This window comes from Lycium barbarum, chromosome 5, assembly GCF_019175385.1.
Source record: "Lycium barbarum isolate Lr01 chromosome 5, ASM1917538v2, whole genome shotgun sequence".
In the NCBI taxonomy this organism is placed as follows: Eukaryota; Viridiplantae; Streptophyta; class Magnoliopsida; order Solanales; family Solanaceae; genus Lycium; species Lycium barbarum.
In genome coordinates, this window is record NC_083341.1 from 62,233,806 (window position 1) to 62,246,194 (window position 12,389).

Below are 12,389 nucleotides of genomic sequence, written 5' to 3' on the forward strand. Positions count from 1 at the left end.
GTAGTTTAAAATCGCAAGAATCTCTCAATGCGGATGACTCCGTATCAATTCCAAGTATTGAAGAACAGTTTGTTTCCGGAACAAAAAGTAAACGAATTGTATTATAATTTGCTTGAGTGCGTAAAGAGTAAATTATTAAGCTAGAACTGGATGCCCTCTAATTGACATTGACTCCTTTTATAGGTGATAATTCTGCAGCCAAAGGCCCTGAATCGTTTATGAATAATAATGATCAATAAATGCTTCTTAATTACAAATGCATAATGTTTGGCTGTATATCCGGACAAGATATATAATGCCTGAGGCTCATAACTGCTCCTCGACAATTAAACTTAATTCTTATATATGGACGCGTGTGTAATAGTTTCTTCCGGGATCTCGATTGAATTGCATCCTAATACGTTTCGCCTGCCACATGTCAATACCATATCTTGCCACGTGTAACGTTGGTTTTTACCCTATACATGTTTGAATCAAATTCATTCAATCCAGGTTGAGCAACAAACAAAAAACTGTCAAGAAATGCTCCTCTATTATTATGATTTTTTAGCAGGGTTGGAAAAGATTGATGATAAAGAATACAGAATTGCAAATGCATAACAATGTAAGCATATGAACCGAAAAGAAAAGGGAATAGGGCCAAAAACATTCTTAACTATTGAAAATAGAATAACTTCCATAATTTGATCCTAAATATACCCTTATCGTTAGTGGAATGACTCGATTTTCCCCTAAATTATGAAAGATAAGACAAAATTTCCCTTAGCTTAAATTTGATCTCAGATGTCCTCTTATCAATGAAAAATTTGCTCAAATTTGCTTCTCAACACTAACAATCTTTTTTTTCAATCAACCCTTCTATTTTAGGGTCGACAACTTATTTGAATTCTACTTCTTAAACGACGAGAGGAAGAGCAAAAAGAAAAACAAGTAGAGGAAAAGAAAAAAGAATATGTAAAAACAGAATTCCTAAAAAGTACAAATCAAAAGGATAGAATATTCCTAAAATGATTTCCCTAAAACATTCCTTTTTACTGGATGGATGACTAACAGGGGCGAACCCACCTTGAAGGGTGGGGGACACGTGGCCCCCGTAACTTCGGAAAAAACTCTATATACATATATTTATATACCTTAAAAAACTATCATATATTTTAAAAGGACTCCTTAAACACAATTGCTAAAGTAGTTCATTTGGTAGAATAGCCCCTGAGCTGATGCTCCTTGTTTGCGACCTGAGTTTGAATCTCGGCAGGTACAATTTTCTCTTTTTAAATTTGTGTAGTAAACTGCTGTATAAACCTGTGTTTAATGCAGATTTTTAATTTCTTTTAATCTTTTTCTTGTTTAGTCCCCCTCCAATTTTACTTTTTCATTAAATCCCTCCCCACCAAAGCCCCAAATTTCAAAAGTTCTTTTCCCACTTCCCAATTTTTAATTTCTTTTATTCTTTTTATTGTTTAGTCCCCCTCCAATTTTACTTTTTCATTAAATCCCTCCCCACTAAAGCCCCAAATTTCAAAAGTTCTTTTCCCATTTTCCACTCATCTATTCTCAACATAATAAGCAAAACGAAACTCCTTTGGCTCTCTCCATTCTCAAACCCTTCTTCCATTCGTCCATTATGAAGTTTCTCACAAATCACTAAGTTAGGAATGTCACCCATAGTTGAATCTATAGTCGATATTCATTAATTTCTCCGACAATCGAATTCGAGCCAGCGATTGGACTTCTCTTACGGTAAAACTTTCCCTAACTATATAATAGTATTTATTACTAGGGATTGAGGAATTTATAACTTTATAGATTTAACTTAATTAAAAATTATATTGTCTAATACTAAGTCCTAAAATCTTATCATATTCTTAAATTTGGAATTTTGTACAATCAACTTGAGGTATTGAAAAGTCAGGTTTATTTTTATTTTTCAAATGGATTTGGGAGAAGTTTATTGGTTATTTATCCTCTTTTAATAATATAATGATTGTTGACACCCGATTTTTGCCCTCCAAAAATTCAAATTAATTAGTCAAGCTTCTTGAATAACAAACAGAGTAGAAGAACTATTCAGAAAAATCGAAAATACTTTCTAAAACAGCTTTTGGTGATATTTTACCATTTCATTTGGCAAAAGAACCTAATATATATTAAGTATATTTTACATATAATTTTAGGTATTAGTTATGTCTATTTTATATATTAGTTATGTCTATTTTATAGATTTATACCAAAAACAAGTGTTTAATCAGGTACGTATTTTTAATTGTCAATTTAGTCTTTCATGACTTAATTATTATAGTTAGTCCATTTACCAAATAAATATTTTTACTTTGTTAAGTCAAGAAGCTTAATTAGTTAATGGAATAATTGAATCATCTCAACTTTAATTTAATGGGGTGTAGCCTTAAAGAATGGTTTTAATTGAGGGAAAATGATTTCAAAATCAGTCCTAATTGGTTATCTCGTTATCAATTTGGTTACAATTGAAACAAGGAAAGGTTAAGATTTAAATTCAATCTTAGCCACATTTTAACTCCCAATTCAGCCCTCATTTAAATCATTTTTTGAGCCCACAAGATCCAACACCACCGGCCCAACACCAATGACCCGGCCCATAACCCTATTAATCCCCAGTCCCTTTCATTTTCCTTCCGTCTTCACTTTTCACAGAAAAAGAATGAACCATAACAAAGTCGCTCTTGAAATCCAGCAAAGCAACAACTTTATTGTTTTTGTTACTTTGCTCCAGCGATCTGAGCTCCAAATAGTAACCTTTGCTTTTTTAATTTAAATTCACTCTATTTCTTCTTTTCTTTGGGGCTAGATTCGGATTTCAAAAGAAAATCCCATGAATTTTCACTTTGACATCCGCCCCACATCATTAGTTTTACTCAAACCTAGGGTTTTAGGATTCTATAAATAGGACTCCATTTTCTTCATTCACAACAGGTTTGTGACAATAAAATAATAGGATCTCACACCTAAATAGGTTTTTCACAACCACAAAAAGTTTTCAACATCGCAAGTTCTGATCTTTTCAATTTACTTTGACTTTAAACAAGAAATTTATCTTATAAGCCAAGTTCTTGAATTATCGGAATTAGTTAAATATTTTTTCGACTCGTTCCGAGTTAGTTGTTGAGTCGATGAAGTCGTAGAAAGGTGATCCTCGACGCTTGTCGACCCCGTCGCTGCATCAACAAAAGGTAATTTTCCTACTTAGTATTTATGTTTTTTCTTCTGCATATTTAAATTCTGTAATTAGTTTAGTTTAGTTTAAGTTTGTAAGTTACGTTATTTAATTTGCAATGTAATATTCGTTAATGTGTTGTTTTGGTTCGGTTAGTTATGCGATTCTTTTTCTTCAACGTTGTGTTGTCATGACCCAAAATTTCAAGTCGTGATGACACTAGTCCCACCGTAATAGTAAGCCAACGCAACCATAATTATAATGAGATCTCAGTGCGAAAATAAAGCATACAAGTCATTTCATAAGTCTTAATAAATCTCTAATAAAATACTAAGTAGTTATTACAATTAAACCCCCATAATCAGATGTCACCATAATACAAGGACCAACTAAGAGTAATACGAGTCTAATACAACATAAGTTGTCTGAAAATAAGAAAGACCGTGAAATATAGATAAGGAGAAATCTAGAGCCATCCAGAAGCCATGAAACTCACCCCCGAATCTCAACGAGCAGCTCTAACAGGGAACCTGGTAGTCGCGGCCTCCACTAGTACTAGGGATTGAGTCTGCACACAAAGAAAGGTGCAGCAAGTGTAGCGTGAGTACAATAAACAACGGGTACTCAACATGCATCGTTGACCGACCCTTTCCAGAACGAAGACGAGGGTTGGTATTCGACGTCACAACCACACTTGTCTGCGATTAGTCCAAATACAAGAAAATCATAATAACAGCTAAACCCACGTAACATACAGATTTTCAAGTTAAGGCCAACAAATACCAAAAAAGTAGAAAATGGATGAATGATATGCAATGCCATGCAAGGCCTTTATTCCACTTCCCGATATACACACATTCGAATATTAACGAATCGTGACCCATGGGGGGCTCATGAGGCCCATATATCGCAGCTCTAGTAGTTCCCTCGGATTACGGCCTCAATCATATCATATCTCAAATAACCTGTCTCTTAGCCAACCGGGATCAAGTACTAATAGAACGTGCCAAACATCATCACCGTCCGGAATAAGATCCCATCGGACTCACAATCATATCCTTAAATCGTATGCATGAATACATGTAAATTATGAATATGGCATGTGTCAAGTTAAGAACAAGTATCAATACATGGAATCCATTCTCATGCTTATAATACCATAAAGGCTTCACCTTTTTTACTTCTTTTCATTTCAACGAGGATATATGTATAAGTGATATGCACACTAACAGACAAGAAAAGCAAACAATAATGATAAAAGACATAAAGTACGGGCATTGGACCCCAATCACGGATCTCAAAGGATCGTACTATTCTATCAACTAGTGCCCAAAGCATGACATTCAGACCAACTATACAATTGGGATTACACAGATACCCATAATGTGATAACCGGTATATGATACTAGTGCTCGTCACCTCACTAGTATCGGAGCCCCCTTAATTCGCCCAATTACACCTTATTAGATTCATTTCAACCAACACACACATTCAAGAAAGAGTTCAAGGTCTCAACATGCCCAGAATGTTGAAACTCGATTCATGACACCCCTTGCCACTCTGTCTAGTCAAATACGGAATATGCGTTAGACTACGAGTCCAACAACATCCATATTGCTACATAATCCAAAACCCCCAAAATAAGCCTTAAAATTAGGATTCCAAACCCAAAAGGGCAAAACAATAAATTGAGCCTAAAATCATGATCCTTATGCTTCATATAACTCATATACCAAAGATAATCCATAAACAACTACGAATTCATGCTCAATTGATCATTTCCCAATTCTCAAATTGGGTTCCCAAAACCCTTCCATAAACCTCTTAATTTCAACATTCTAAGTATGGATTAAGGGTCTAACTCATTGAAATAATCATAAAACCAAGTTAGGATACTTACCTAATGATTCCTCCTTGAATTACCTCAATTCTCCTCCAATAATGCTCTCAAACTTAGGGGTTTTCGAATGGGATTCTAAACGAAGAACACACTAAAGACCACATTCTGCTAAGCGATTTGCGCACTTGCGCATTTAAGTTCACACCGGCGGAACCAACCTCGCCTCGGCGAAGCCCTCAAAATATCTCGGCTCCGCAGCTCACTTCAGTGCACGCGCTCTGCGGGAAAGTCTTCGCAGGGGCGGACCGTGACCAAGTCCACAGTGTCTCGCTCCTGCGAGCCTCCACTCGCTGGAGCGTATCTGCAAGGGTGGGGCCCTCTTACACCTGCGCATACACCAGAAACCAGCAAAAATCTGGTTTTTGACTCTCAACACCTGAAATCCCGAGACTCTTCCGGAACCTCCCCGAGACAAACCAAATATACAGACACTTGTAAAAACGCGCTAAGAACCCATTCGCGCTCTCGGAATTCCCAAAAGAGGTCTCGTTAGTCAACCCCGAACGGGCAAAAATCAACTTTCCAACCACATGACCAAAATACCCCCAAGACTCTCGAGAATTGAACAAAATACTCAAACAACCTATGTTCGACGTTCCGAAGCTAATGGAACCGACAAAAATCCCCCAAAAAATGAAATTACCCTCGAAGATGCCTAAAGTCAACCTAGTACTAAAAGATTACTCAACTTAGCAAATTCTAAAACACAAGCAAAAGGGAGGTTTCACAAGGGCAAAATAGGCAGAAATACGAAAGCAACCAAAATTACCTAGCGGGTCGTTACATTATCCACCACTAAAACACATGTTCATCCTCGAACATCAAAGACAAGAAAAGGGAAAAGACGTACCTGGGGCTTCAAAAAGCTAAGGGCGGTTCGCCCTCATATCCAACTAGGTCTCCCAAGTAGCCTCCTCCACCGGAAGACATCTCCACTGAACCTTCATTGAAGCAATTTCTTTGGATCTTAGCTTGCGAATCTGACGATCTAAGATAGAAATCGGATCCTCTTCATAGGACAAATTCTGATCAAGCATCCCCGAATCCTATCTATTCACATGAGAACTATCCGAAACATACTTTTTGAGCATAGAAACATGAAACACCGGATGGACACTCGGGTAACCAGGAGGTAGTGCTAACTCATACGCAACATCTCCAACTCTTTGAATAATCTCAAAAGGATCAATGTAACGAGGACTCAACTTTCCTTTCTTTCCAAACCTTATCACACCCTTCATGGGTGAAACCTTAAGCAAGACTCGATCACCCACCATAAACACTAAATCACGAACTCTCCGGTCTGCGTAACTCTTTTGCTGACTATGAGCGGTGAGAAGCCTCTCCTGAATAATCTTCACTTTATCTAACGAATCTCTAAGCAAGTCCATACCCTAAGGCCTCACCTCAAAAGCATCAAACTATCCAATGGGAGATCGACATCTCCTACCATACAAGGCCTCAAACGGATCCCTCTCAATACTCGAATGATAACTGTTATTGTAAGCAAACTCAGCCAAAGGCAAGAATTGGTCCCAATGACCACCAAAATCAATTACGCATGCTCTCAACATATCTTCCAAAACCTGGATAGTACTCTTGGACTGACCATCAGTCTGGGAATGAAATGTTGGGCTTAACTCAACCCGAGTACCCAACTCCCTTTGCAAATACTTCCACAAGTAAGAGGTGAACTGATTCCCTCTAGCAAAAATAATGCCAACGACACTCCATGCAAATGAAGAATCTCACGAATGTAGATCTTAGCCAGCTACTCAGAAGTATAAGTCATCTGAACAGAAATAAAATGAGCTGACTTAGTCAAACGATCCAGAATCACCCAAACGGAGGCAAACTTACCCAAAGTTCGTGGCAAACCTACCACAAAGTCCATGGCTGTCCTTTCCCATTTCTACTCAGGAATGGGCTTCCTTTGAGAAATCCCACCAGGCTTTTAATGCTCATACTTCACTTGTTGACAATTCAAACACTCAGACACAAACTTAACAATATCACACTTCATGCTACACCACCAATAGTGTTGCTTCAAATTTCGATACATTTTCATAGCACCAGGGTGAATAGAATACCTCGAGCTGTGGGCCTCCTCCATAATTAAAGTAGTCAAAGTGCAAGTCCGAGGCATACATACTCATCCTTTAATCCTCAAAATCCCTTCTTCATCAAGCTTTGCCTCCACAAGCCTTCCTTTTAAACACTTTATCACTAATTTTGCACAACTTTGGATCATCAAACTGCTGAGCTCAAATCTGCTCCAACAAAGAGGAATGCGCCTCCACACAAGCAAGAACTCGTCCAGGTTCAGAGATATCAATCCTAACTAAAGAATTTGCCAAACTATGAATCTCTCTAGCCAAAGGTCTCTCCTCAACCTGGAGTCAAGCAAGACTACCCATACTCACTGATTTCTGACTTAAGGCATTCGCGACCACATTGGCCTTGCCCTGATGACAAAGGATAGACATATCATAATCCTTGAGTAACTCTAACCATCTTCGCTGCCTCATGTTCATATCCTTTTGGTTGAATATATGCTGAAGACCCTTATGATCGATGAAAACCTTGCAATGCATGCCATATAGATAGTGTCTCCAAATCTTGAAATCAAAACTACCGCCGCTAACTCCAAGTCATGAATGGGGTAGTTCTTCTCGTGCAACTTTAATTTCCTGGAAGCATAGGCTATGACCTTCCCTTTTTGCATAAGAACACAACTAAGACCCAGCCTTGAAGCATCACAATGCATGGTAAAATCCTCTCCCTTGTGACTTATTTTGTCCTATTTGTTGTTGGCTCGTTGCCACGTAGAGATAGTAGATATTGGTGACTAGTGATATATCTCGATGATGCTATTGTAGCACCTTACTTGTTGCTGTTTTGAGATGAGGATTGTGATACTATTGTGGCTTATTGTGTAGCCTTTTTATTGATAATGTTGGTGTGCCCATGTGTGGTACTGTTGAGATTGGTTTGATTATTGACATTGAGCTCATACATTGCACACATTCTCATTGTCACGACCCAGCTAGAGGGCCATGACGGGTACCCGAAGTTAGCCTACCGAGCACTGCTTATCATACTTATCTTCAGACTCAACCTGAACATACACCATTCTCAACGCAAAACTTATTATGAAATGATATTTAAATATCTCTCAAAACACACACACACACACACAGATATATATATATATATATACAAAATCCACGAGGCTACGAAATGACATACAAAATATGCACTACTGAGATCATAAAACATCTATTACCCACATATGTCTACGGGCCTCTAACTAGAATACTAAAATCATAAGGACGGGACAGGACCCCGCCATGCTCCAAATATTTACACAAAAGAATATACCAATAAACTGCAACTCCGGAGTAGTGGAGTGCTGCTGTGCATCTACTGATAAAGCTCCTAAGTATTTGTGTCGTCTCTCTATCTACCTGCGGGCATGAACGCAGCGTCCATAAAAGAAAGGACGTCAGTACAAACAATGAACTGAGTATGTAAGACATGTATAATAGCATAATCAAGAAATAAGAGAGCATAAGATGATGAGATAACTTGTAACTGATCGCCTCTTAAGGCGGAGTCAGGCATGCTAACTTTATATTTAAAACATCATCATATCATATATACATATATAAAATGCCCGACCATATAGGTACGGTGTGATCATCATTAGCCCGCGTCCAAGCCTCCCGCGTCCGGGGTAATCATCCCATGACGCCCACTAGTGGTGACTGCCCCACCAACTAGGCACAGAGTAATTATCATCATAGCCGCCCACTACGCCCATCGTAGTGGTGTCTGCCCGGCCAACTAGGCACGGTGTAACCTCACATATACATAACATAAAGCATGTATGAGAGCCCAAGTGAAAGATACAACTCTATCAGAGTGACATAAGGTCGGTAATCTCCGATTATATTATGGAACAATCATCATCGCTATGTCTCACCTTGAAGGAACTAGTATCATGAGGTGGGATGGCCAACAATGAATAACATCGGGGAAATTATTAAATAAGATCATTAAGCTCATAATAGCATCAATTCATAAGCTTTGAAATCTCTAGAAATAGAATTATCATCATCATCATCATCATAGAACACATCTTATCTCTTTCTCATAAGAAGCTCTTAAGAATCTTTAACTTTCAACTTTTGGGATGTAAGATGGTCATGGAAATGTAGAGAGGAAATTGTAATGTAGGAGTCATGCCTTTGAAAGAAAGGGACTAGCCTTAACATACCTTTGCGTCTCCTTAACGACTAAAATTTCTCTTTCCAAGCTCACGACTCTACATTCAAGAGAATTCATACTAAGGATAGGTCATTGTGGACATGCTTAAGTTAAACTAGAGCAACTAAGAGCTAACAGAATTTGGACAGCATTTCCTTTGTTTCGTTAACTTTCTTCATATAATAAACAACTCCCAAACATCAATAGCAACGTCCATAATATTATAATTAGTAGAATTCTTCAAGCTAAACATTGTTCAATTATCAAAACTCCCTTTCAATGTCATCCACAACAATAACTACAACACAACACCATATTCATTTACATATAATACTTCCTCAACATCATTAGTACCACCCACAACAAGGTTATACTCATAGCATACTAAGAATTATGATTCAAGTTAAGTTACTACCCAAAAATATCATTAAATCCATATTTGAACTCCATCTTCTATTTTCTTCCCTCATCCAAGTTATTCAACAACCAAATACTTCTAACAACATGGAATGAATGTAAAACTCACCTTTGGATGAACTTTGGAAGGATATACTTCACTTGAGAGAAACCCCAACTTCAATGCCAAAGGGAGTCTTGACTTCTGCAAACCCTAGTGAGCTTCTTTGCACTTGATTGTCTTGGTTCTTAGTATTTAACCTTTGATTTCTCTTGGGTTTGTGTTGATATGGTGTGGGGAATGTTCCAGAGCTCTCAAGAGTTGTGGACAAGATGGGAAATGAAAAAATGAACTTGGGTCATCTATTTATAACAAAAAAATAAAGCTGCCCATCTTGGTTATACAGACACTTATATGGTTCGTATAACTTTATACGGTCCGTATAATCCCACCAGGGATTGACCTTCTCTGGAAAGGTTATACGGACCCTTATACGGACCGTATAAAGTTATACGGACCATATAAGTGGTCGTGTAACTCAAATTTTCTGAAATTGTTCTCGTTGATTCGTTCGATCTCAAATCCTTATGGAACCTTCTTGGAACTTTTATAACACTTCATTAACCATCTAAGGAGCCCTATAGCTTCTCCTCAAGATATTATTAAATAGGACCTTATGGCCCTATAGCCCTGTAGACTCCATAGGACCTTGTTAGGCTTGTTGTGTATAAATTGATGGATTGTTTGTGAATTTGGAGTCAAAAGGAAGGACGAAATTTCTTGATATTGATACTAGTACTTAGTGTACGCCTTGTTATTGGTATAACAATATTGGGATATTTGATCGTTATTGTTATGAAAATTGGAGATTCATTATGATTACTCTGTGGATCATTGTTAATGATATTGGTGCGCTTTGTATGACACAGTTGTGTATCATTTGTGATATTGGTGCACTATGATTGGCACGGCTTGAACTTTATATTGTTCATGGATTGTACTTGCATGGTTCCACATTCATACTCATATTCATGGCATATAGATTATCGAGTTATCCTAGGCTTGTGACACGGGATGAAAGGTTCTGCTAGGTTGTGTGATACAGAATGACCGAGATGGGGATACTTATACTAAATTGTTAGGCTTTGTAATTGGTACTGATAATGGAAATGAGAGGAAACATTGATGACTATGATATTGTGAGACTTGATTATTAGTAGAATTGAGAGTTGTGACTCCATTGTGGTTTATCTTGTTGCCTTGATGACTATATTACTTGTGTGCCCCTGCGTGGCACGGTTGGTTGATATGATTCATTGATATTGTACTTGCATCATATTCATACTGCATACATTATTGCATGGGATATTGAGTCATTTCTGGGCTATGTGCGGAGTGACCGATATTTTCTGAGACATATTGGATACTGAGTCATCTCTGAGCTGTGTGCGGAATGATTGATATGGAACACTAATATTATGAGACTTTCGGATATTTGGTCCTCTGAGTTGTGTGCGGAGTGCCGGTGCTTGGACTTTGCGGGTCCCCCGTGGGTTTTGCTGAGGAGGCGTGGAGGTATTTCGGCATCGGAGTACAAGAGTACAGGTATTGCATTGCATTCATACCTCACATTGCATTGCTTTGATTATACTTCTTACCTGTTTATGAGTTAGACTACGTTGGTTGGATCGTACTAGTGGACTTATTTGATATATGTGAATAGCTGTAATAATTGAGATTAGTTGCTATAACATAAGGTTGGATATGAACGGTGATTACGTGGAAAGGCATGACTTGTACTCTATCGTTTACTCGTTTTCTTTTACCTTATTGTCTTTATATATGCCAACTAGTCTTAGTCGGCCTATGATATCTGCCAGTACTGTTGTTTTGTACTAACCTACGCTTGCTGCATTCTTTTATGGATGCAGAGTATTAGACAGGTTCACACTTTCCCCTCGCGGCTGATCGACGAGGCTGCTGTAGAGTCATTCCAGGGTGAGCACGATGACGGCCGCTGCCCGGATGTTCTTTTCCTTACTTGTCTTACTCTTATTTCGAGACAATTGTATTATGAGACTTTTTCACCTTCAGACTTGTAGTATTTAGTTAGTGCTCTTGTATGACCAGATCAGATGCTGGAGTGGTTTATGATTACTTATATTCAAATGACAGGCTTTGTTGCCTTATTTTCTTTCGCTATATATATACTGGGTTTGTGAATGTTGAATTAAGGGTTCGCCGACCGAGGTGGGATAGGTAGGTGCCCGCGCGACCTTGTGAAATTGGGTCATGACATGATCATATTCTATCCATTCATGGGTTTTCTAATAGGTCAAACTCCTCTACAAGCAGTTTTTATGCTAAAGCTATCATCTTAATGAGACCCTAGGTCTCATTAGACAAGTTCCATCATTAATAGACAAGTTCTCATCCTAGGAAGTGACAATATATACTCTTAGATGATTAAACAACGATAAATTCAACAACACATTCATTATTCAAGGGTTTCTTAAGTTCTATGGTTTTAGCCCTTTCATTCACCATTAACGGACCTTTAACTAATCATGAGATCTAACATGATGATGGAATTAACAAAGTCAAGGGTTGAGATTTACCTTTCAAGAGCACTT

At 37.9% G+C, this 12,389-nt stretch overlaps 1 long non-coding RNA gene across 1 annotated transcript; it reads left to right on the top strand.

Annotated features, from left to right (window-relative positions):
- Positions 1-2,578: 2,578 nt before the first annotated feature.
- LOC132640903 (uncharacterized) lies at positions 2,579-11,966 on the top strand. Its single transcript, XR_009582481.1, has 2 exons — positions 2,579-3,206; positions 11,688-11,966. It is a non-coding gene; the product is annotated as an uncharacterized LOC132640903 (long non-coding RNA).
- Positions 11,967-12,389: the final 423 nt, after the last annotated feature.